The sequence below is a fragment of the Ornithodoros turicata genome, chromosome 2 (assembly GCF_037126465.1).
Source record: "Ornithodoros turicata isolate Travis chromosome 2, ASM3712646v1, whole genome shotgun sequence".
NCBI lineage: Eukaryota > Metazoa > Arthropoda > Arachnida > Ixodida > Argasidae > Ornithodoros > Ornithodoros turicata.
The window spans coordinates 12921272-12946412 of NC_088202.1; the positions used below are offsets into that span (position 1 = coordinate 12921272).

At 45.5% G+C, this 25141-nt stretch overlaps 2 long non-coding RNA genes across 3 annotated transcripts in view; one reads left to right on the plus strand and one right to left on the minus strand.

Annotated features, from left to right (window-relative positions):
• Positions 1 to 25141, plus strand: part of LOC135385211 (uncharacterized) — a 73902-nt gene that overhangs the window by 1494 nt on the left and 47267 nt on the right. The gene's annotated exons all lie outside the window — the stretch shown is intronic.
• Positions 715 to 10658, minus strand: LOC135383121 (uncharacterized). The gene is made up of 2 exons (XR_010419679.1): positions 10463 to 10658; positions 715 to 1176 (listed from the first exon to the last, which is right to left on the minus strand). It is a non-coding gene; the product is annotated as an uncharacterized LOC135383121 (long non-coding RNA).

The window sequence follows — 25141 nt, forward strand, 5'->3', positions numbered from 1 at the left end:
CTTCCGTTGTATGTGTAGTGACTGTTACAGTTGCCCAAACTTGCAAAAGCTTGTGTGAAGTGAAGTCAGCATGAAGAGAAGATAAGCGCGTCAGCTTTTTTAGTGCGTGCTATATGCTTATTTGTGCAAGAGTCATGTAGGGTTAGCGTTTGGCAGCATCGTGCTTATATTGAAAGGAGTAGCGTTGTCTGTCTCCTTGTCTCGGATACTGTCCTTTGTAACCGTGACTACTATCTCGCAAGCGTACTCCGAATGTTGCCATTTAAAGAGACCCTCCAACATATCGCATCCATACCGACTACGTCGTCATGAGGTTTTTTCTTGCACTCTAAACCTGACCGCAGATCACTTGAAATCAGCATTGATCCCACTGTGAACTATGTCAGTATGGCGCTAAAGTCAGCTACAATACAAGGGCGACACCATGTGGTCGGTGGGAGAGTAAATATTGCCTATACGCTGAAATATGAACACAGCCACACCGTATTAAACGTCATTTTATTAAGAACACTAGGAATCACTCCTAGCTCTCAATCTCCTTTTAGTATATTTAACGTCCCTAGCGGAGGGCGACGTGTCTATGCGCCATGTACATCCCGATTCAGTTCGAACCCGCGACCTTGGTGACAGAAAGCGGACACGTTACAAACTGATCCGCCGATGCTTTTTTTTTCTTCTTCCTATTCATTTCACCCACACATTCAAAAGGGCATGTACATTTTCATAGTTTACTTTTACAATGTGTGCTAAACTTTCCATTCCCCTTCTCCGAACTCCCGTCACTCTCCGGTCACCTTGTCTATTGCTCGTACGCGCCGAGTTACCCAATGCGTACTGCAGGTTCTCCTCGAACGCCGTCAAAGGCGTCCGTCGTGTTTTGGCACTCGTTGTGGGTTGCCCTCGTTGAGCGCGATAATCGTTGATTCGATTAGGATTCGTACTCCTGGTGGAGCAGCTGCAGAGCACTCATTGCCCAATTCATTTTCCTCTCCTGGTAGACTCTGGTCTGTACACTTCGTATGCGACACTTCGCCACTGCAGTTCTGTGGTTCCATATTACATGCCAGCCCATGATGATCCAGTCACTTCGCTTAGCTTTTCAGTATCCGTCGCCAAGGTCTGCAACATTTTTCACGTGATCTCCTCTTCAATGTCCAGGGTCCATACGATTTCCACCTAGAAAAGCCAGGCTCTTTTACTCATCAGGACCGCATGCTGTTGCGAATCCTCTTTCCATTCGGTTCCGTCCCGTTTTGTAGCAATCGGTAATCAAATCAAGAACCAACAAAGATAACGGAGGAAAGCGATATGCACACTGAGAAAGAAAATGATATCACCCAGAAACCGACACAGAAACCCTGACGTTGTACAGTGCTGCATAAAAATTTACGGAACATGCTCCAGCGCATTTCTTCCTCGGAGTGAAACGCTAGCAGCGAATGGGATCGTACAAACATACAGACATGTGCCTAGGTAACCTAGTCATCTGTTTGTAAGTCCGTACGGTACAGTTAGCCGCTGCTAGCGTGTCAATCTAGGGAAGTAATGCGCCGGAGCGTGTTCCGTAAACTTTTGTCCACCAGCACTGTACAAGCCGCAAATGATGAGAAGTCCCGGGAAAAACTCTACAGTACACTTTCGAGCAGACACTTGGAACAGGCACGGAGTGTGACCAAGGGAGCTTCGATGAAAGAAGTAGGTGCAGCCAGTCCGAAGCACCCACAGTGCCCAGACAACTACAGGGCAAGCAGGACAAGTGTCCATAACCATCCCAATAGAGCGAACAATGAAAAGATAAAAACAGCAAGACTGAACAGTGATGGTCTGGTGCGAGGGTCCAAAGCATAGCTTATCGAACTTCTCAATGCATCGCAAAGCACTGCGGCAAACTAACACAGGACGAGAGGGTTAAGACACAGACACACCACATCTGCAGACTCACAACTGAATTTACACAAGAAGCACCCACCCGTGCAGTGCGCAGAACCATCACGCTATCCCTTGTGACGCGTTGCAAGCGTCACTTTTTTGCAAAAAAAGTGTCGCTTTGCTCAAGTGTCTCTTTCAGACGCTTTGTGTTGCTGTTTGCTTTTTGAAGCATGTGTCAGGAGAGCTCTTACAGCAAGTGTCACGAGCAAGGTCACACACTCTAAAAACAGGGCTTCACCGCATAGCACGCCGAAGGCCGACCATGGTACAGAATGATGCATTTAACACTGTTGATTAGCTTGAAACAGGAGGCGCACGCCTTTTTGGGACACTTATGCAGTTATGTTAACTGTCCCGAAAAGGCTTACCCTCCCGTTTTCAACGAATCAACAGTGCTAAAGACATGGATCTGTACAATGGTTGGCCGTCGGCGTGCTATGCGCTGTGCAAGAGTGCAAGTGGTGCTGGTGAAAGGGCCCTCCGTTGTCGGCCTCACAGAGGTGCCGGCTGTGCTCTTTGGTGTTTTCCCTGGGTTTTCCTCGACACTTTGAGCCATATGATGTCCGCACAGGACGGACATTCCCCCACGGCGTGAGTCGTGACGTTGCCCTCGTGGTCACGACATTGCCTATTTGCATGAAAGTTGAGCGTGTTGTCTCAATTCCAAGCTCGACAATCTTGGTAGTGCATTGAGTGCGCGCCCACGAGCCCACACGGGCACACAGGGGAAGGAGCCAAGGCGTCCGACTGAGCGTGAGACAGCTATACTTAACTTTCGTGCAAAAGGCTCCTCAGAATGTGGCTTTATAGACTTGAGAGATGGGTGAAACGTGCAGCGGACACTGACGCCTGACGTATGTGGAAGGCAAACTCACATGCTAGGGGTCACGTGAAAAGAAAAACATTTTATTTCAGAATAGACACACTGGAAGGTAATCGGTGAGCACAGTGTTCAAGACCCTCCTGGTGCTCGAATCCGTAGAACCCCTTATAAGACGGCAGTCTTGCTCAAAATGCATCTCGAAATACAGGGATGTCCTGAAGGGAAGCATGGTAACTGAATAATTAGCAAAAGAGTTTCATTTGTGTTTGCGTTGGCGACTCACACGCTATTCTGAAATTTCCTAATAGGGGTTCTGCAGGCCCTAAGCATAAGTGGTCAGTTTAGATCACGACACATTAAAAAAGAGATAACTGAATACAAACGAAATACAGAACGTAATCGGAGGAAACGGCCCAATGAAGTAAGAAGAAAAATAGGCCGCAAATTCTCCATTCTCGGGAACTACTCAAAAACCTTTGAATTTTGCTCCATCGCTGTAACTTGCCATTTCGGATGTCAAAGAATTATGGCGCACAGATTTGAATATAGAGACGCTTATTACGCGGAATAATACGCGTCGCGCACGTGGTGCAGGCGCGCGGATGTGATTGTCTGCTTGGCAACAATTTCACATGCATAAAGTTAGGTATTTCCTAATGCTTTGGGGAAAGCAAGGTGGTTTCCGAAAGTGTGGTCGCGTTCGTGGGCGGGGCAGAGACACAGAGACAATGCGGCACACTTGGCTCCAGTTTATCCTCCATTTTCCTGTGTTTACATGATTTCATTGCATTCATCGTTCCGAAAAGAAAAGAAACCCCAAAGAACTTACCGATAAGTCCGTGCTTCTCCGGAGGGTGCCCACACATGATACACCATCCTGCCGGGCACACGGATGCGAACGGTATGATACGGTATGATCTTATACAGGGTGTCCCAGAAAACGTGTCATTGAATTATAATAAAAAAACTACACCACCTAGAGTCATGCGGTCAATGGCATTTGTTCTTACTGGGTTTTTGCCACCTCCTTATGTGACTGTCGTGTAACGTAAGTTTAATTAAGTAAATTTTTGCGAGCTTAAGTCTGAAATTTGCCTAGTAAAGGTCACTTTTTTACCCCACCAATGTGAAGAGCGTGTCTAATTTAGTCAAATTAATGATAATTGACAGGGATATTCAGGAGCTATCCCATCGGAAAAAATAGCCGAACATCGTGCTCTACGGAGGTCGCACAGAATAGCGCACGATGAATTTTTCAGCGCAATCTTTGTCACTCCGACGAAAGGAGGTTGGAAACCCAGCCCTCCCCGACATCGCAGAAAGAGATAAAACAGGAACGGCTTATCACGTCCGACTTTCGCTGAGATAATGCTTTCCCTCTCCCAATTTTAGGAACTGTTACTTTTTCTACTATCACTCTATGGGCTGGCTTCGGAACCTCCTTTCGTCGCACTGAGAGCGATTGCGCTCAAAGTGTCATCGCGCGCTATATGGTTCGGTGCTCCGAAAAGCATGATATTCGGCTATTTTTTTCGATGGGATAGCTCGTGAATATCACTGCGAATTATCATGAATTTGAGTGAACTCGGCACGCTCCTCATATTGGTGGGGTAAAAAAGTGACCTTTACTTGGCAAATTTCCGAGTTCAGTTCGCAAATATTTACATAATTAAACTTGGAGTACATGACATTCACATTAGGAGGTGGCAAAAACCTAATAAGAACAAATGCTGTTGACCGCGTGATTCTAGGCGGCGTAGTTTTTTTATTATAATTCAATGACACGTTTTCTGGGACACCCTGTATATGACAGGCCCTCGCATGGATCACACACACAGATTCCTCGAGGGGTTCCAGTAACATCAACGTCTGAGTCGTCAGAGTGCTCTCGAAAGGGAGTTAAATAAGCCATTTTAGCAGATGGAACCGGACGCGAGAAACCTCGTGCGCGTCCCCGCTTCAACTGGCCAAGAACTTGCCCATTGTTGGTAGCTGAATGAGAAAATATAGAGATCCGAAGCGTTCAAACAGCGAAAATATCAAACCATCTGTCATGGGCAACGACCGCAGCTGTGGCAAGTGTCACAACTCAAGTGTCACACGCCCTCCCAGGCTTGAGTAATCAGCTATGACATCTCAACCACCTCGCTGACAACCATAAACACGTTTCCGGTAGCTGTATAGGGAATAAGTTCGCTCTGTGACACTTTCCAAATCTAAGTTTGGGGACGCCCCAAAGTGACGCACCAATTTCATGTGTCACTAAAGTGTGACCGTTTTTAGAGTGTACCCCGGCAGATACTGAGCGTTTTGTGATACGGCTGATTGTCGGCCAGTTAATGGTATTTATCGATGTGCACATGCCAAACCGGACCGCCTATAAGACAGTGTACTTTCGAGAATGAGTTTGATGGTGCAGCGCAAAATGTATTTTTAGTGGAGACATTAGCTGTGTGGGAATGAAATAAAGACTGAACATCCGTGTTATACCAAAGAGTGATAGTAGTGTGAGGGAAGTTGATAACCTCCAACCTCTCCGTTGACTCTCAACCAAATCAGATTATAATCTGCTTTGTGATTGTGATTTGGTTTATGCGAGGAACATCCAGGCCCAGGTGGTCATACAGTTCACACACTGGCAAGGAGCAGCACAGGCTGAGCTGAACGGGATACATGCAGCAGGAGACTTGGACAAGCACTGGACATACAGAGTTGAACTAGTCGCCTTTTCTGGTCAGGCCTTATAGTTTGGTAGTATACATGCCACAAAAGGAGAAGGCTAACACAGATTATCGGAACACAACAGGGAAACTTAATAAAGCGCCTTAGAGGGCACCGAGTTCATAGAAACGAAATTGCAGTTGGTAGTGGTGGATGGTGCTGGTGAAAAGGCTCGCCGTTGTCGGCCTCACAGAAATTGCAGTTACTTCAAGAGTTACCAATACAGCAACCAATTAACGTGGTCCTTTGGCAAGAAAGTTAAATTGAAGGCAAAAGTGCTTCAACACTGCGAGGACCAAGCGAAAAACAAACGACACAAAAAAGAAACGCTAGCTAAGAATCCGAACTTACTCGTACTACATACAAGTAGAAAGCGAGGATCCTGAAATACGCACCGACGACGTATATGAAGCATTAAAGTGGAAACTAGGGGTTCTTTATAGGACGAATCCAAACCAAGTAGCCCGGCAACCAAAAATAACTTATCAAAAGCATTTCTTCACGTCGTGAAACGCAGAAAGGATAAAAGAAGACATGGTTAGTACGTGACTGGCTCAGTGAAGAATTCGATGTATGTACGACAGAACCCAGCTCCAGGAGTCGGTAATTCGTCGTCTGCTGGCTCAGCGTTCTCCTCGCATGAGCTGCGTTCCTCTACAAGGTAGGAGTCGCTGCCACTCCAAATGCAGGCCTCGGGGTAAGCGGGTGGACGCTGAGCATCTAATGATGACCTCCAGCCGCTTATCACTTGAAGACTGCACTGGTGGAGACGGTGGACAGCAAACCGTCAAAGATGGAGGAGGTTCTGGGGGAGGTCCTGCCAAACCCGCAAAGATAAACCCGCTCTTGTACGCTTCCAGTGGTGCCGTGGCCATGTTCTATATGACACACGAGGTCCACGAAACATGCAGAAAGTGACTTGACTTGATTTGTTCTCAGATCAAGAATGTTGGAGCAGCCACCGCAACGGTGCGAGCTTACGTGTGCATTTGTTCTTTCTATTTCTTTCTGTGTTTTTTTCGGCGCTGCACATAGCCACGCTATTCGCTATGTATGTGCATATCTTACTGGTAGAGTAAATTTGTACTGGCAGAATCGGTAATTGCAACATTAAATAAAGTGCCCGTCGAAGGGGTACGATATAAACAACGAGAATTGGCCGAGGCAGACCACAATTAGGGATGACACAGACACGTAAGCCTCAAACGCCCAGAAATTAACGGATTCAAATAACTCAGAGAAAAGAGGAATGTATTCCTGGCGTCAGCACCTCTTTTCCCTGAGTTGATTGAATTCGGGTACGATTTCCCTACCGTTGGAACAGAGGTGAATGGCAGAAGGAGATAAAGCTGTGCACGGCTAAAACAATCTTTATGAAAATGAGTTTTGCCACTAATGTAGACTTCCTTCCAAAGACCTTTAGCTCCTTTAGACTTTCTACAGGCTTTTAATCTTAAGACGTTAATCTAAACGATTTCCTTCCTTTGCCTTTTGTGTTTTCAGACTTTCAAATGTCCAGCGAAATCGAAACCTAAGAAGTTTCGACGACACGATTTCAATCTTGTTCTAAATTTCATTTTTACGATTTCATTTCCTTGCATTGCACTTCATGCTCTCAACGACCGCGGAGACGTACCTGGAGTATTCACTGCGGGTATTCTACACTACTTGGTGACACAAAGGCTAGATGAGATTAGGTTGAGTGAGAGCTGCACCTTTATTGTTATTTTCATTTCAATTGCAAGCTCAAATTCGAACACAATTTCTATCTCGAGTTCACCATTTTACTGACCAAATCTAGGAACGTGTGGGGAGATATGTTGATACTAGTATTTTATTGTGTTGCAAAATACGGGGGGGGGGGAGCTTCTGTTCTGTTGTATAGCGCTAAAAGTTTAATTAAAACAAAATTTTCGTAAGTGGACACATTTTGTGCGTATGAAATGAATAAGTCAGAACGAATCAAACGGAATCTTAATGTTTCGTCTCATTCAACGCAAAGAGTAGCAAAAACACAGGAATTTTGAACATCGATGAATATAGATATCTCAAAAAGAATACCGATGATCAGCGTTTAAACCAACGACCAGCACATCGATATCCGCAAGAAAAAAAATCGACATTTTATCGGTCGACAACGATATACATTGATAGCCGCAAGTATGATATCGATATCCTAGTGATATTTATTGATATTCGATAAAATATCGATGTTTTTACAACATATCGATAACATGGACTGAGAAAATATCGAAAACATCGATACAAATTTCGATATCGCTTCCCCCTACTACTTAAGTTAGATTTCGCTATTAGGTGTCACTTGCAGAATAATACCTCACTCACGCACAGGGCGCATATCCGACAACACGACGCCATACTGGCCTGCAGATTGCTCGACAATAACATGCCACCAACCAATCGACCTCACTAGTGCTGAAATCAAGGAACTATGGGGCGAAGGGTGATGTGTTTGTTGTGAAAGAGGAGAGATTAGCCAGTCGAAAGTCGGCTTGGTATTCCGGAAAAAAAAAAAGAAAAGAAAGAAAGCGCATAGGTGCACGAAGCAGATTCGTTGGTCGCAGTCCCTCACTGTTTACTGCGCACGTGACAGTGCACAGTAGGCTGATAAGTTCTGTATCTCTCGGAAAGTTCAGTCGTGTCGTTGTCGCGCAGGGCAGCAGCACGTTCCAGTGCGTGCCAGGGTGTGTCTCCGTGTGGATCTTGTATCTCTGGCAGTCGATAAGAAGGTGTCGTGTTATTACATAGCGAAAGGAAGATATCGGAATTAGGGCCCTGCACGGGCCCGGGCCCCCGCCCCGGCCCGGGCCCGACCCTCCCCGCGGGCAGAGCCGGGCTTGTTATTGGCTGTGTGCTCCGGGCCGGGCCGAGCCCGGGCCGACAAAATACGCTAGCACCGCGGGCCGGGCCCGGGCCGTTAAAATACGCCACCACCACGGGCCGGGCCGACAAATATGTTTCCGAGAGTCAGGCCCGGCCGGGCCACGCAGCTAATTCCACACAATGGAGATGCATTAGTTCATATCATCATGCGCTTGCGTCATTCATGTGCATATTTTGCAAAGACAAGCAAGGGATACTGCATTAGGCATATGATTCGACCCTCTAGAACATTCTGAAAGCCACTTTACATTGCTCGTCATTCCTCACGTATTTCACAATCACTTGGCAAAGCTTGGTGAGAGGGGTATGGACTGGGAGAAGGAGTTTGTCGACAGCATCCTCTACCTCTGCAAAATCTTGACAGTGTAACGATAACGCCCATGCCCGCGTACGTTCTGGATTTAATTTGGTCTGGTGCGGTTATGGTGTTAAACGGCCATCACTTGTACGTTTGTCTTCTCTCGTTATAAATTTACTGATAAATTTGTTTGATAATCACCAGAAACGCGTACGTCGCGGCTGGAAATACTATGCCGGGATCTACTCGCCGGGTCACCGGGCCAGGCCGGGCCGGGCTCTGCTTAGATTCCGGGGCGGGCCGGGCTCTAGTCACTGGGTCACCGGGCCGGGCCGGGTCGGGCCGCATAAAAATATGAAGCCATCAAACGGAATCTTAATGTTTGGTCTCATTCAACGCAAAGAGTAGCAAAAACACAGGAATTTTGAACATCGATGAATATAGATATCTCAAAAAGAATACCGATGATCAACGTTTAAACCAACGACCAGAACATCGATATCCGCAAGAAAAAAAATCGACATTTTATCGGTCGACAACGATATACATCGATAGCCGCAAGTACGATATCGATATCCTAGTGATATTTATTGATATTCGATAAAATATCGATGTTTTTAAAACATATCGATAACCTAGTATGATATCGATGAAGCACTGCACCTTTGGACACCTTTGCACCTAAAGAGCAAGTATGCGTATCATACTTGACCGGGTCGGGCCGGGCCATTTTTCGATGCGCCCGGGCCGGGTCGGGTCCGGAAAAGTCGGCCCGTGCAGGGCTCTAATCGGAATATCTATCTGGACGTCCCACGGTGATCTTCATTGGTTGTTGCAGTGCCGAAAGCCTTATACCCCTCTCACACTTGTGTGTGGCCAATAACGGCGAGCCGATCCCCCCACCCCTCTCACAGGGGCAGGCTTCAATGTCAATTGAAACCAATGGTCACCACTTAACCATTTAACCAAATGGCCATTGAACATGCGCGTAGCGACACGAAGCGTGCAACGTGTCAACTTCTCAGAGAACATTAGTTCCAATGGTTCCTGACAGGTTGACACGTTACACGCTTGGTGGCGCCATGCGCATGTTCAGTGGGTATTGGTTTCAATAATCATTGAAACCAATGGTCATTGAACATGCATGTGTGTAGTTAATGTGTGTAGTGCTACGTAGTCTGAATCGGAGGGCGCTTACGATTGCCTAAAACTCCCTAAGGCGCAACTGACCCTTTTCTCCGTAACCATAGCGGTAAGATGACGTAGACTATCGTCAGGTCAATGAACCGCGAATAGGTGTCGACTTGACAGAATCATCCATAAAAAGCTTTCGCGGTACAGAAGCGGCGTACCTTCAGCTGGCAGGCGGTGGTCCCAAGGTGCTTCAACTGGCTTATGCAGAATCGTGAGTGCGTCTTGCCGCAGCATCAGTGCGGGCATTTCCACGTCTGCCTACGTTACTCAAGACCCAGTGGAACCACGCAGTTACCGGCCAGCTACATTTCGTTAAACGTACTGAGGGCAAGGATAAAAAATACGAAAACGAAGCAAAGAACAATTAAGCTTTGGTGAACACTTGAAAGCATTTTTTCCCGAGTATCCTAGGTCCGTGAGGCAAAAACGCACACTGACAAAGGCAACCATGCAGCAGAGTAACCCTCTGTTGCGTTGTGGTGCGGACAGAACTGGCTGAACGAAGACGTATTACCGAAAAACTAAATCGCAATTGAACTGTGTGTCCTTATAGCGTATCGATAAGGACGCGACGTATAGCACAAGCAGGTTACCGTAGCACCGCAGTTGACTGTGTGGCTGTTGGTATATATATAACGCACGTCCCATGTTGATTCGGCTCGTGAGGTAACCAGGTTCGAACCCTCGTGGTTTGCAGAGACACCCTAAGAAGGATGCAGCAACACAGCCAGCAAAACTGCCCGATCAGCAACGATATCACGGCCAGCACCGCCAGGTTCATCCGGCGTGCTACGCACGAATCGTGCAGAGCTCGTGACATGTGACTGTCACTTGAGCTTCAGCCAAATAACTATGCGGCACGCGGGTGGCAACATCGTTTCCCCTTCGTAATGCTTGTCCGAATACCTGATGGCCAAGATAATACATTTTCTTTAATTCTACCAAGGTTGGAAACAGCCAGAAAATTGAGTGTAACCAGCTGCCATCCACAGAGTTTCATTTATCTTGTGTGACACAAGCATTGACACACGCAACAATTATTTGACACCTGTCTGACACCTACCATTCAGACTACAATACACAACGTCGATTTCATGAAGTCACAATCAAATGCACCTGTGACGACCTGCCTTCAGGAAAAAATCCAGCGCAGCAGCGCCGGAAATGAAAATATGCTGGCTCTAGCTCGAATACAAAGACTTGCCCCCTAAAGCATAAGAAGGACATACATCATCATTCCCAAAGATTTTCACACTGTTTTACCCCTTCTTACACGCATGGAATGATTAATCTTCTAGACCTGAACTGAACAAACCCACGGGAACGACTCGAAACCGATCCACCCATCTGCACCGAGAAAAAAGTAGAAGAAGTATCGTCAAGAAAAAGCCGATTTCGACACATCCAGCGAGATCCATGAAAAGGTCGGCAACCTTGCCATCTGGTGGTCGGAGCAGTCCTGCTTCCTTTCTCACTTAATTTCTATTTGATTTATCTTTGAGCAATCGGCAATTCGTTCTGACTTTACTGGGTGAAAAGCATAAGTAATGAGTTACGGTTGCGTAGAAGGAGCCCAAACTGTTCCAGACCGACGGGATAAGAGTTCAAGGACGGCCAGTACTGCAGAACAGCCGTTCCTTCTTGGCTTCGACTGCTGTATCGTGTGACAGAAACCCGCACAGTGCTGCCATTCCCTCCCGGAGGCTTGATTCGTGCATCTTGAACCGGTTTGCATATTAGCACTCACCGCGGGAACCAAAGGTATATGGAAACGAAGGGGGTAGAGGGGGAGAGGGTCACTGAAGCATTCTTACATAACGAGTGGTCACAGATGGTTCGCTTGGCGTCGGAACTGGGGGTAACAAACTTCAGCACGGGCGAGAAGGGAAGGGAACTGGATGTGGTGGAGGTGAGGGGGTGCTGGTCGATACCGTTATCTGGCTATAGCCTTGTGCAATGTTTCTACATGCATGAGAAACGACGTTCATCGTTGCGACATCGACGCGATTTGAGGTAACTATTATAAATATTGTGCCGTTCACTGTCGAGAAATGGCACAGAATTTTGAAAGTGGTCTCTGTACTATAGAAATCCTCTTTTCTTCTTTTTTTTTTTTTTTACTGCTGCGCTACCAGACACTACTAACATCTCAGAGGGGGAAAATGAAATGACGAGAATAAAAAGAGGAAAACTCGATTTGATTCTGTACACCGATGTCTGCTACATAACACAGGAAGCGAAAAGCAAGAAAGGGACGATTGGAAATACTGACAAACATTATGGAAAGAAGGAAGAGGGTGCAGGCAAGCTGGTATAGACTCATGGTAGGGGACCGTGAGACTGAGAAACATGTTTTATGTAAGCCTGCGACACATAACTTGGCCTTCGTGCAATATTCCTGTTGCCTGACACATGGGTAACATGCGACCAAAGGTTCACATTTTCTTTTCTTTCTGTTCCCCTGTTATTGATGTTATTGCCTTCATGTGTATGCGTGTGTGCAAGCAGCAAAGTCAGTTGGTTGACAGGTTCATTTCATCTCTAATATGTTTAGCTTATCAAACAATAAATACAATGCAGAGAAGGGTCGCACGAATCAATGGACAGGCAGGTTTCTAAGAACGGGAAAAAGTCTACGCATGAGAAGTAGCAGTTTACGACGATGTGCTCGTATTGATCCCCCAGAGCTGGAAACCAAAAGTGACATCATCGGCAGCGAATGAAGTCACAAACAAAGAAGACTACGGATCCTTGTTCACAGAAAAGGAATGAAGTTGAGTTTCATATACAGTGTTGTGCTATAGGTGACGTTGGAACGCGACATCCTGTTATCAAACTAACGCATTTAGACAGTGTTTTCTATGAGAAACGCCATTACACATTTCCTCCAGGATTTTCTCCAGGGAACATTTTGTCTTGAATCGGGCAGCGCTTTAACCAAAGTGAGTATTCGCCAACCTGCGTGTTGTTGTTGTTGTTGTTATGGTGATCTTGAATGTGTTAGATTGGCGTCCGTGTTCGTTCTCTTACAATTTTTAAATGGCGAGGATAACCAGTGCCGATGACTTAGCACACGCAGCGCTCACCATTATAACCATAAAATGAACACACAAAGACACAGAGGCTTCATGGAGGCAAAAATACCGTGAAATAAAATGTGTTTCTCGGGAACTCAGCCTTGCATGCATGTTGATTGCTAATGGTAGCGCCGTTCCATCTTAACCCTACTTCGTGGTACATACGATCTTGCTGACGCACCGCCTTATGTAGCTCACACTTGTCACATCCTTATGATGTTCCGATCTCGAATTATCTCGCCATATTCTGCTTTTTATCGCGTTTTAGTATCGCATGGAGTCCGCGACAACAAAGATAATACGTGTTACCTCTCCGAAGTTACAATTCACGCAACGTAAAAGTGACAAATACACATCACATACCTGCGTGATAACACCGGAGTTCTGTAACGGCCGGAAGCAATCCATACTAAGGTCAACCAGCTAAGGTAAGGTCGACGCAGCTATGCGCCAGGACAATTCACACAGCAGCGCTGCAACTTCAAAGACGATTCGGCGGCGATTTGCTCAAAAATGAAATGCCCACTCTCACTCCTCATCATCACTCAAGCGCGATGACTGGCCAACGTGTTTATTATACCATTGTTCCCCTTCTACCAATGACTGCTTCTCCACTGACATATGTCCCGCACACGCATGATATATCCCACACTTTTTCACTCCCCCCCCCCATTCATTTTCTTTCTTTTCAGTTCATCATTAACCCCACCAACCCCTCAAGTGGTCGTTGCGCGGTCAACTGTGAGCGTTCTCGAGCAGCCAGCTCCACATTCGTGGCCCTACAGTCCAATCTTGGTCGCACGTAACGAGCAAAAGCTCATGCGAACAAGCGCTTATGCGGCAGAAACCCGATCTTCTAACGAGCTGTAACTGGTTAACAGGGCATGGTTGGATTGCTGGACACAAAGCTCTTCCCGTCTCTCAGTCGGGGGTGGGACAACGTCGTCGCTCATTATGCTTGACAAACTGCCTTTTGCCATTCGGCTCACCAATAGGGCTGTTGCACCTGTAATCATTAAGGTGCACTTATGGGCTGCTCTATACAGCGAGAGAACTGCCCATACTTGTGCTTGGAGAATGCCCGTAAGCTATGTTCTTGAGTGCAGCAGAGTTGAAATAGTGGCAGAATCTATACCTCTCCTTCATTCTGGCTCTGCGTAAGAGGGATAATTAATGGACCCGCGTGGTCACCTGCTATTCTGCAACGCCACTTCTCCTCTCCAGCTCTTCTCTTGACCTTCCGTGATCATGGTGATGTAAGCTCTGCATTTCAACGCCATATATATTCAAGGGAGAGAATTAAAAAAAAAACCATCATCGTGACGCTTCCGCATACTGTCCGTGGACAATTCTTCAAGTCGTTATGAAGTAGCAGAGGGCATGTTCCTCCACGATAGAAATTAATGTTCTGAGGCTGGAACACAGAACAAGGGACAAACACACAAAGCCTCAAGTTACTATATCTCAAGTTATTATAGTTAATTAAGACCTCATTATGTGTTTCAGCCTCGGCACATTAATTTCCATCGGGTTTAACATCTACCGCTTGCGTCGCCCCCGTCGTATGAATGTGTATTTCACTGAGAAAACATGTAAGAGTGAAACTGGAATGAGTGAGAGAGTGGCTGTTGTTGCCTTCAGATGACGCACCCTTGGAAGTCATTGGGGAGGAGTGTTAGCATAGCTCAATTGGTAGAGCCCTGGCCTTTCAGTGACTTCCTCCTTCCATGTTGCTCCACACTGCTTTTGTGTGTATATCTGGGATAAGAACGATTTTGCATGCAGGTTTACGCATCGCGCCCCTAGCCTCACTAGGGGCGCCACTCTGCCGCCTCTTGGTGGGGATCCTCGTTTCGGTTTCGTTTTTGTTACTTACAGTAAAAACTGTCATATTGCATTGAAAATGCGACTTACTTGGAACATATATGACGTTTTCGTCATGTATTATCAGGAAAGATCAACTCTGGGCAGCCTCTTACACGTGCAATGCCTAGATACGCAATGCAATGTGCGAGTACTGCCCGGGAACATCCCCATGACACGGTTCGTTCAGCGAACACCAGGGGGCGACTCGCAAAGTTCTCCTGGTCAATTCTCTAAACCCTCGAGTGACATAATTTTGTGAAACTATAACGACTCACAATGAAGACTGAAGACCTGCATTGCCCAGAAGGGTAAACAGTGCTGTTATGCCGATTCGTTGATGAGATCGATTTAAGCATGGGTCAAGCAGGTTTATCGCACCGAGAGGCAGAGAGCATACACCCATGTTCAACCTGACAATGGCATTATCGTCACATCTTGTTCTCCCAATGCTCAACTACTCGAGTGTTTCAAACGTTCTTTGGTCATTTTTATGCACATGTTTATGCCTAACAACATTTATTTTTACAGTTCAACGTAATTGGGATATGCATGTAACGTTCTCCTGCAGCATCCTGAGATGCCGTTCTTATAAGCTGAACACGACTACAGCTGAATTAAGAAACTGTAATGTGGACCTGAAAGGTTAGTTGTGGAGAAAATGACGAAGAACGCGCTCCAAATTTTTCAATTTAATAGCAAACTGACATTGTAGAGAGTGCATCCCATTAGAACGTGTAACATCATCCGTATCCGCGCATATTCAGTATGAGAGCACATTCGCGGTCATTTGCAGGAAAAAAATATACATGAAGAAAATGTTGTTCCGGGCATTTTTATTTTTGCAGCACAGAAATTGCTCAGGAAAATCATGTCATCCACAGCTGTTCAATAATCGCAGTTCAAGGCACAGCAATGCAATGTATGACGCACCTCAACACCATTTTGGATTCATGCCGCCTATGGAACATTGGCAACTTGTGGTGCGCGCCGTCGCACAGGATTTATTTTCCTTGCGTCAACCTGCATTACGTATGCCGCGTATAGTCCCAAAAATGTTGAGATATTGATTTCAGGACAGGTTCTTTTGTGTCCCTTCTTTTTCTTTTCTCTCTCGTTTACCAAACGTGGTTACATGAGAACTTTAGAGCCTCTGTCAGATAGAACGCAACGAACGGCGAGGCCACAGTGAACTAGTACAGCAGTCTAATCCGCCGTACCGAGGCTTTAACAGACAAACACGACTTCATCAAACTAAATGACGTAATCGTTCACGGATGCAAAACTCATAGCAATGGGCTGGCACGACTTTTTGTGAAGCGATAATCGCATCTGTTCGACGACCTATATAAGCTACACTGATTATCGGCAAAAATGCTTCAGCCACGACAGATTGGCATCATGTAGTTTTTAGACTAGGTTTAGATTAGATTCGTTATAGATAGAGTAGCTTTTAACTACGGGACATGTTCATGTAAAATGTATAGTATATACATATGCACTTGTCTTCCTACTCCGTCCATTCCCATTTCGCCTAATACTTCTTATCAGATTATCTCCGTGTAACCTATAACCTCCCCCGTATAACCTATAACCGTATAACCTTCCCCGAACTGCACGGGGTCCCAGTTCACCTAATGTATGTGCCAGGCAGTCCCATCTCGCCTACTGAGGCGTACGTGTCAGGTGACTAAAGAAGGCGGCACTCCTTTTTCGTTGCAGCCACAGCTGTGCTTGATCACAACTGAAGATCGCATTTTAAGCCAAATGCCTATTTTCCTCTGCGCTGCTGTCGTGCCAACCTCATCTATACCAACACGAAAGAACATTCTCCGGGGGGAGGGGGGATATTTATTAAAACAAACAAACAAACAAAAAAAGGGGAGGAAAGGTCAGCCAAACGACATCTCGACATGCTATTCCGCAAACAAAAAAAAAAAACAAGAAGAAAGAAAAGAACAAAAGAATATGGAATAAAAGTAGCATAAAAAGAAAAGAAAAGCAGTGGGAAATAAGGGATAAAGTAACAAAAGGTGAAAGCAAGATGAGATAGACTAAAGACAAAGATGACCTTAGATCAGAGTAATGCGTATGAGGGTGGTAGGTGAGGGTGTGACACTGAAGAATGAGCACTTGAGCTTACTGGCCGTTCATGAGACCTGTGTTCCTGAGGAACGTTAAAACTGCTTTTGTCACAGACCGCTGTGCGGGATGTCGTACTGGGCCCAGCAGAGTGGCCAATGAAAAGTATGTGCACCGCTGCTCGAGTAGCCGTCGCCAGAGCGCGGGTTCCCTGGGTTTACCAAGGAGTTTGTATTTTCTATTTAAAGTTTTCACCTGTGAAGCACCAAGCCCGAAGAAGCTCGATATATTTTTAGAGGGTAACGAGCACAGTTCAACGACAATTTTCACTTAAGGTGGAATAGATGTCCGATAGCATCTATACGTAAGAGACCAGCCTTCGTTCGCCAACTTCAAGGTGTTACTCTCCTCGCAGCGCTGTCAAAAATGAAATTTATTTCTCACTCATTGATGTCTACGGGCAAATACAACTCAAGATGAACAGCTTGGCCACATCAATTGGGGCTGAACTTGCCAGTCCAAAGGAAGAGTGCAAGTTGCGAGTTCAAGTATCTAGGAGGGGCAGCCACAACTTCCAGACTAATGCAGTGGTCTCAGGAAAGCCAGAGCCGGGTTGCGCGAAAAGGCAACCAGAGGTTTGCACCGCGGGAAGACAAGTGATATTTCGATATTTTGATTCGCAACATAATGAAAAGTATTATATTGTTTGCAATGCTATTCAGCAGACTTGGTGAAAAGGACAATAAGTCATGATGTGTCGTTCGAAGAAGAGTTCGCAGACTGTCGAGCCACAGCTGATGCAATGCCGCATCACTTGGTCCTTCTGAACATCCTGCTTTTTCGCGACACTTGATTACAACTGAACACTTTAAAATGTAGCGGGATCGCTAGTCTGCAACTGAAACTACTTAGCAAGTACCGTAGAGACGCTACTAGCAGTGTTGGGCCAGTTTGCATAAAAGCTGAGTACGACTCAGCTGACTCAGCCTCAATAGCCTTTGCCGTGTATATAGCACGCGCTCGCTGCTCGTGCGCGAAGCGTTGCGAAAGCTATTCAGAATGAGTCGGAGATTCATACTCAACTTTTATGCAATTGAACGGGCCCAGCTGTGTAAAACACTATTCGCAACAGCTGTCTAGGTCCACGCAGTAGCATCGACGATTTGGAATGCCGATGAGTATGGCGGGAACCGGTGCCAGAAATCACCGTCCTCTCGATTCGAAATGGGGATGACGATGATGATGGTGATGGTGGTGGTGGTGCAGGTAGATATAAGAAAAATATGGAGAGCCGAGCACCGCATGGCCTGAAAGTCCTTACTAAATGTGGAACATGAGATCTCTCGATACTCCTACCTTAAATGGAGACTTCTAACCAAAAACGTGTTGAAGTGACAGTGCGACATCAATCCATACCGTGTGATGTTTCAGTGGACAGAATTTCTCGTCTACCAGCTAGCACAGGTAATCAGAAAACGAATATTTTCCTATGAGTGATTCGGCACTCCTCCACGGAAGAGCGGTCCAGAAACACTGGGCTTCACCTCACCGGCATTGTTCACGTGCGCCTTTCTGTAGGTTCTCTTCAACAAGTGGAAAGTATACTTTACAACAAAATCGAGGAAGCTGGTGACTCGTCAGTCATGTCGCACGAACCAGTTACCAAGAGGGTGGCCGAAACTGAGTAAGCAGCCGACGGCCCGTACGAGACTACCTGTGACGTCACGCGGGGTCCAGGAGGCTGGAGAGAGGAAACTTCAGGAATTTCGGTTTCGATATAAGCTTCCCAGATCTTTTGGTAACTAGCGAGTCCCCAACCGCCAAACCAACTTTGTTTCTCATTTCTGAAGAATGTACCGAACTTACTTACGCAGTCACTGTAAACATTTCGAATTGTCCCGGAGTCTCCCTTTACTGCAATAGCGTAGTCGGGGGGATATGTAAATCGAATAATGGCAGTTGAAGAAAAGGCTCCTGGTGTGTTTGTCTTTATTTCTATGTTCAATTGCTTCATCTACTACCACATTACATGAGTATATGGAATGATAGTAGTGGAGAGCAGTTATGTGGACCTGGTACTCCGCATTCATTTGTTGTGGCAGGCAATAGTAATTGAAACACGTGCGTCACTGTGTTTCTCCCCATTCACCATCTCACAATAACGTTGTTGTGGCTGTTGGTGATGTCACAGTCGATACAGTCACAGACGAGAAGCCCATCCCTTCGCCGTCAGGAATCGTACTAAGGCTTCAATGACGAAGCTTTGAGATGCTGGATTGTCCAAACACGCAGAACTTTCAGAGTTAATGAGCCAGTGGTGGTCCCGCGTAACCCGCGTACACAGTATCTCGGCCGTTCATGTGCAGCAAGCAACACAGCGCAGGGGGACGTGCTCAGTGTCCGCTAGTGTGTCACATGTGGAACAATTCGGGGAGCAATATTTCCTCATTATGTACATCCTGCGAGGCGTGTGGGCAACATTCAGGCGGAGCCGATGCATTAAATACGCATACTGTCCGCACTTGCGCTACGACGGATAGAAAATCCATGTCTTTTTCTTGACTATTGAGAGTGCAATAAGTGTTTTCCTTTTGCATTCTGTTTTTGTGTAAGTACTCTGTTGTGCTCGACGTCTCTTTCAAACCTGCACGACTAGCTCCCGTGGCATAGTGGTTAGAATGGTCGCTTTCCACGCTGAGACTGGGAGGTGGCACGAGTTCGAATCCTGTCACCGGCTGTGCTGTCCGAGGTTTTCCCTGTTTTTTTCCGAAGACTTTCCGGGCGAAAGTCGGCGCAGTTCCCCCTGAAGTCGGCCCAGGACGCTACTAACCTCCTGTCCCCCACTCCTTCCTGCTGTCCCGTCTCCATCTGTCGACGTCTGTACGCCGCTCATAGCCACAGTTGCTTCGCGGCGCTAACACGGACTTAAAAAAAAAAGCAGCACCTGTTTTAGCGTCTGAGATTCCACGCAGTTTCAGACGGCACTACCACATGTGGAATTCGACCCAGAAATGCGCACATACCATAGGCCATACCGGGACCGCGCATGAGTGCAAGAACCATTGCACACATTCACAACTACAGTCGGAACGCGTTGACGAAAATTACGCTCCCGAAGCATGATGCGTTAATCGGGGAAAAATAACACCGCGAACGCATACTTTAACCTTACATATCCCCCACCCCCACGATGTGTCGTTTCACATTTCTTGTTGAGCACGCTGTTGAAACAAGCTACATTATTAGCTTACCATTTATTACGCTAACTCGTCTCGATAAGACACCGCTATGCTGTCTGCATGTATAGCTTAGAAGCCTTTTTTTGTGCTCCTGATTTTGCTTCACAATATTGGGAATTACATCACCAAGGGCTACTGCTGTTTCCTCGATATCTTTGCACGTGCATCTCGACAGCTATGCATCAGTGTTACACGTGTGGCTTTACCGGCTGCAGTTTGAGAATCCAACGAGAGGTTGCCGTGATAATCGGGAAACCCATGAACGGACAACTGGGACAAATGACGCTAATAATGAGAACTGATGCAATTGCTCTGCGCTATTATTAACGCGCGTCGCAACTCCAATATACGTATACTATGGGGCATGCGGCGTAGTGAAAAAGCGCTGCACTGCGATTCTTATTGCAAATTGACTTACTGAAAAAAAGTAAAAATAAGGTATAATAATGGGCTATTATACCTCTTTTATACATTATGCTTCACATGTATACCTTTGGAGGGTTTAGAAAAGGTACAAAGTGCCGATTTATACCTCCAACCAAAAAGGTATAAAGCAGGGCTAGCGTAGCACATTTATACCTCATCAGCATGCGTCTATACCCGGTGATACCATGTACCGTGTGTATAGATCACCGAGGCTATACTTCCTACGGTATAGATGAGGCTGCTTATACCTTCATCGTTTTTATATCTTTATGCCTTTTTATACTTTTACTCCCGCAACCTGTTGCACTACATCACTATTTTTTGTTCGAACGGTACCGTCTAAGTTAAACGGTAATTTAGTTAAGAAACACTGACATCAGCACAGCAGTATCTGAATACACGCCGAGAGTTTATAGCTGCGTAATATCTGTACCCGCAATAATTAAATCTAGCCGTCCTAAACCGTAGAGTCTCGCCAGAGCTTGCCAGGCGAAGGCTGCTCCACAATTTGCCAAGTCGCTAGCAGTATGTATATCAGTATTTGTCAGCCAATCTCTCGATACGCACTTGCCAATACTCTGCCACTGCCAAACACAAGAAGCGGTCTTACTCGTTGAAAATTTTCTCTTTACTTGCATATTCGTTTTATATGGGGAATATAATCAGCATAATGTGCACGAGCTTTGCTCTCGATCCACTTTACAGCCATGCGTTGTGTGTTTGTAATACGTGTATATGTGCGTCAAGATTTTTCTTTACTTTTCTTCCCTCCTCTACTAAAAATTTGTCGCAAGCTGGACTATAATATACCTTTGCAGCGGTATAATTTGTGTTCCAAAGAGGTATCATTTCGAGACATCCACTATGGTATAAACTATTTATACCTTTCCGGAAGGTATAAATTTATACCCAAACAGGTCCCACTTATCGACTCGGTCATTTATACCTCTAGAGGTATAGATTTTTCTATTTTTCTCTCAGTGTCCGTATTCCAGCCATTTTTGAAAGCCGGTGCGTTACGTGTACACCCTTTAGTGGGATGAAGTGAAAGAAATAGATGAAAGAAACGGCTATCCTACGAAGAATTAATACGTTTAATTCTGCGCATGGTACGAGTCACGCCAAATGACTGAGTTGCATCACCCAATTCCGTCAACCTTCAAAGGAAAAAAGAAACAGAAGAAATGGAGGAGGTTGATTTTGAAAATTATACTGTTAAATCCTGCAGAAATCTTCATGGTTAGCAGTTATTAACGTGAGTTCTAGAGTCAGTTAAAGTTCCGCTAAATGTTGCAAACCATATTCTACGTATATGACTTCTTGAAATACCCCACAAAGCGCACAAGTCTTCCGTAAACCGTATAAGAAAGAAAAAAACAAAAAGCAGGTCCATGGCAATCTGCAATGCAAAAAAATTGACGGCCGAGCTGAAGCAGTATTCACGTAAGAAAAATAAATAAATAAAAAAAGAAAAGAGAATAGGGAGAAAAGTGTCAATTTTGTTGAACGAGCTTAGCGACATCCCGAAAATTTGCACTGTGGAGGTCAATAGAAATTTTTTTGATGTTCCTTCTTTAGTATCATTGCTTTTTTGAGCACCGAGAAAAATAAATTTTTCTGCAGCATGCAAATGCAAATACGCGACGTGCGTGCTCCGTCACGTGGGGCCACTGAAGAAGGGGAGAGGGAACATAATCACCTGCCGCTTCTTTTTTGATTAAACTCAAAACATTACTAACCTACAATTCACAGGAATACAATTACTAGACATGCCAAAACACATTCTCGTACGCAAAGTGCTCTTCGCGTGCACGCAATTGTTTCTTCACATGTGTCGGACGGCATTTCTGCTTCGGCTGCAACATCAGTTCTTGCAACCCATATTTGCATATCCACACTTTTCTCGTATGCGAATGGCCATGTTTCAGAACACCCTCGTAAGGCATCTGGGTGGGTATCTTTCGAGGGGACATTGAAGGCCACCGTTTGCGGCACCCTTTTGCCCATTACCGCCGACGTCGTCACAGGCACCCTTATAAATAGGGAGTGACTTTTTCGTGACCCGATTCCGCACGGTTATCCCCCCCCCCCCCCCCCCCGAACGGACCTCCGACCAATTCGGGTTAAACCCGATTTCTCCCCGAATTCCAGTCACTATAAAATCCTCAAGTGACGTTTCCACTGAAGACGAACAAAGGTCGCCACGTGTAACACATGTAAGAATGGGTCACTTACGTTCCCAGCAATACACCCATGTGTGTCAACACTGTTTATGCCTTCGGGGATTACCGCTGGAAGGTCACGATCCCGCAAAAAAGAACAACAACGAAAAAAAAAGAGAGGTTAAGAAAGAACTTAATAGACAAGAGGAGACACAAACACCCTATAACACCCGAAGGCACAAGTTACCGCCCGATTTCCCCCCGAATTACAGAATTAAAAATATCGCCCGATTTTTACCCCCCGAATCTGAGAAAGGCGTTCAACCCGAACAAGGCACTCCCTACTTATAACGATGGGAAGTTGAGACGTTCCATGTACATGCGTATCTCTATTTTCTATTAATTACCGTCGTATAATATACCGGATGTTAAATTTAAAAAAAAAAAGTGGTTTCTTGGATGAGGTTTCTTGTGCAATGAAGGGCCCAACGCGTTTGAAGACGCTGCCCTGTTGCGTCTTCCAGGCCTTCAGACTGGAAGATAACGAGAAAGAAAGTTCTCGTTCTTGAGGATGGTTCGCTTCGTGACGCGCTGCATGCTATTGTCGTATGTCTGTTGTATTGCTGCTTGATTTGCTCTTCAGAGTGTTTTCATTTCGGTTCATGGATGCCGGGTCTCCTCTTAGTTCTTCGAATCTCGTGATTATTTTCAACGTGAAAGCACCTCATCCCTAATGAAAGCTAACACTTGTTGCGGACTTCAGATCGCAGCAGCTGCGGAGAGAAAAAGAAAAAATGCAACGCCGTCAGCGCATAAGCTACAGGAGTCAGCGCATAAGCTACAGGAGTTTGCATAGCAGCGCTGTTTCGCCTGGTTCGTCTAGCGTACAAGTAACAGATGCAACACCATTTTTATGTAGCCTGAAAATACTGGACTGGAACATTATCGCGAAAATAATTAGGTAGTTCACACCATATATTTATTAGAAACTGCAAATACGCTGGGAAACAAAATGGTTCTTCCTTTTCTGCCTTATCTGAGGGAATTGCATATCGCGGGCGAAAAACATACAAAACACTAAAGGTGATTACTGCACCTTTTTATACACCCTTTCGCTGAGATATGTTTAATGCAGTAGAATACATACAATAGGCAGAATCATGGACACTATGAGAAGATATGTGGCATATGTGCTGTTCGTATTTATTTTCCCACAGACTGTCACTGACAGCCAGTCCTGGGCCGTGTCGGGGCGAGTCTCCATGCATTCTCTTTATTTATGCAACCTACGACAAAATGCTCAAAAAGGGTAAGGAACTGGGATGTTTATGTAGTCTCGCATTACATTAAAATCGTTAGTAAAAAATTCGTTCCCCCGCACTGGGTTTTTATCGATTTTAATGTAATTCAGTCTACGCCATGTTTGTAAGCAATTTACTTAAACAGCTTACTTACTTACTAACAAAAGCAAGTTAAAAACAATGGCGATTAACCGGTTAGAAGCATGAATAATTTCATTACGGGACTTTCGCGCAGTAGTCTGCACTTCTTCAGGTAGCAAAATGCAGTTTGTAATGCAAAACCAAGTTACTTTAAAAAAAAAACTGGCATGTCCTAAGCATGATGGAGTATAGTCGGTCAAGGCATTTGTCAAACCCGTGTCTGAACCAGAACCCACGTCCGATTTTTACCAAAAGGGTTCATTTATTTCATTTCATTTCATTTTATTACGTTACGGGCCTGTAAAGCAGACTACTTGCTATACTAGTTTTATGATGGTATAAAATTGCACATTTCTATATAGACGTCTGCGACCGCGTCAGAGAGTGGACAACCATCACTATTTTCCCTAGGGCATTCCACCGTTGGAGGTTGGAAACGTTGGTCAGCATATATTGTATGGATTGTTCTCTCTCGCTCATCTTCGCATGATACAGAACGCAGGTGCGCAAAACTGCGCACATCAGGTGCATAGCATTGTTTTCAGCGCTGATAAGTTCGCATAACTGTACACTCTACGAAAAAAAAAAAAAGGAGTAGTTTTAGTCCTTTTGAGGACTAAATGCAAGGGACTAAATGGATGTCATAGTGTGGGGACTGCATTCCGTGCTCTGTTCTAAGAGTCCCAGGCATTCGTGCGCGTGAATGAAAATACTCTGAAGTAAACCGTCCACCGTGATATCTCGAGTGATATACAATCTTGCCACATGCGTATAGGGCACAGAAAGGGCACAGAAAGGTAGGGTTCTTTCGCAAGAAAGAACCTCTAACTATTTTTTCTCTGTGTGGGTGGAAAATTGCTAAGTTAGCTAAGTTATATAGCCTTATTCCACCAAATTCACGAAGAGCACACATTTACGTAGGCCATTGCATTCAGGAGACCATTTGCGAAGTTCACTGAAGTTTGCGAAGCAGTCCAGGGA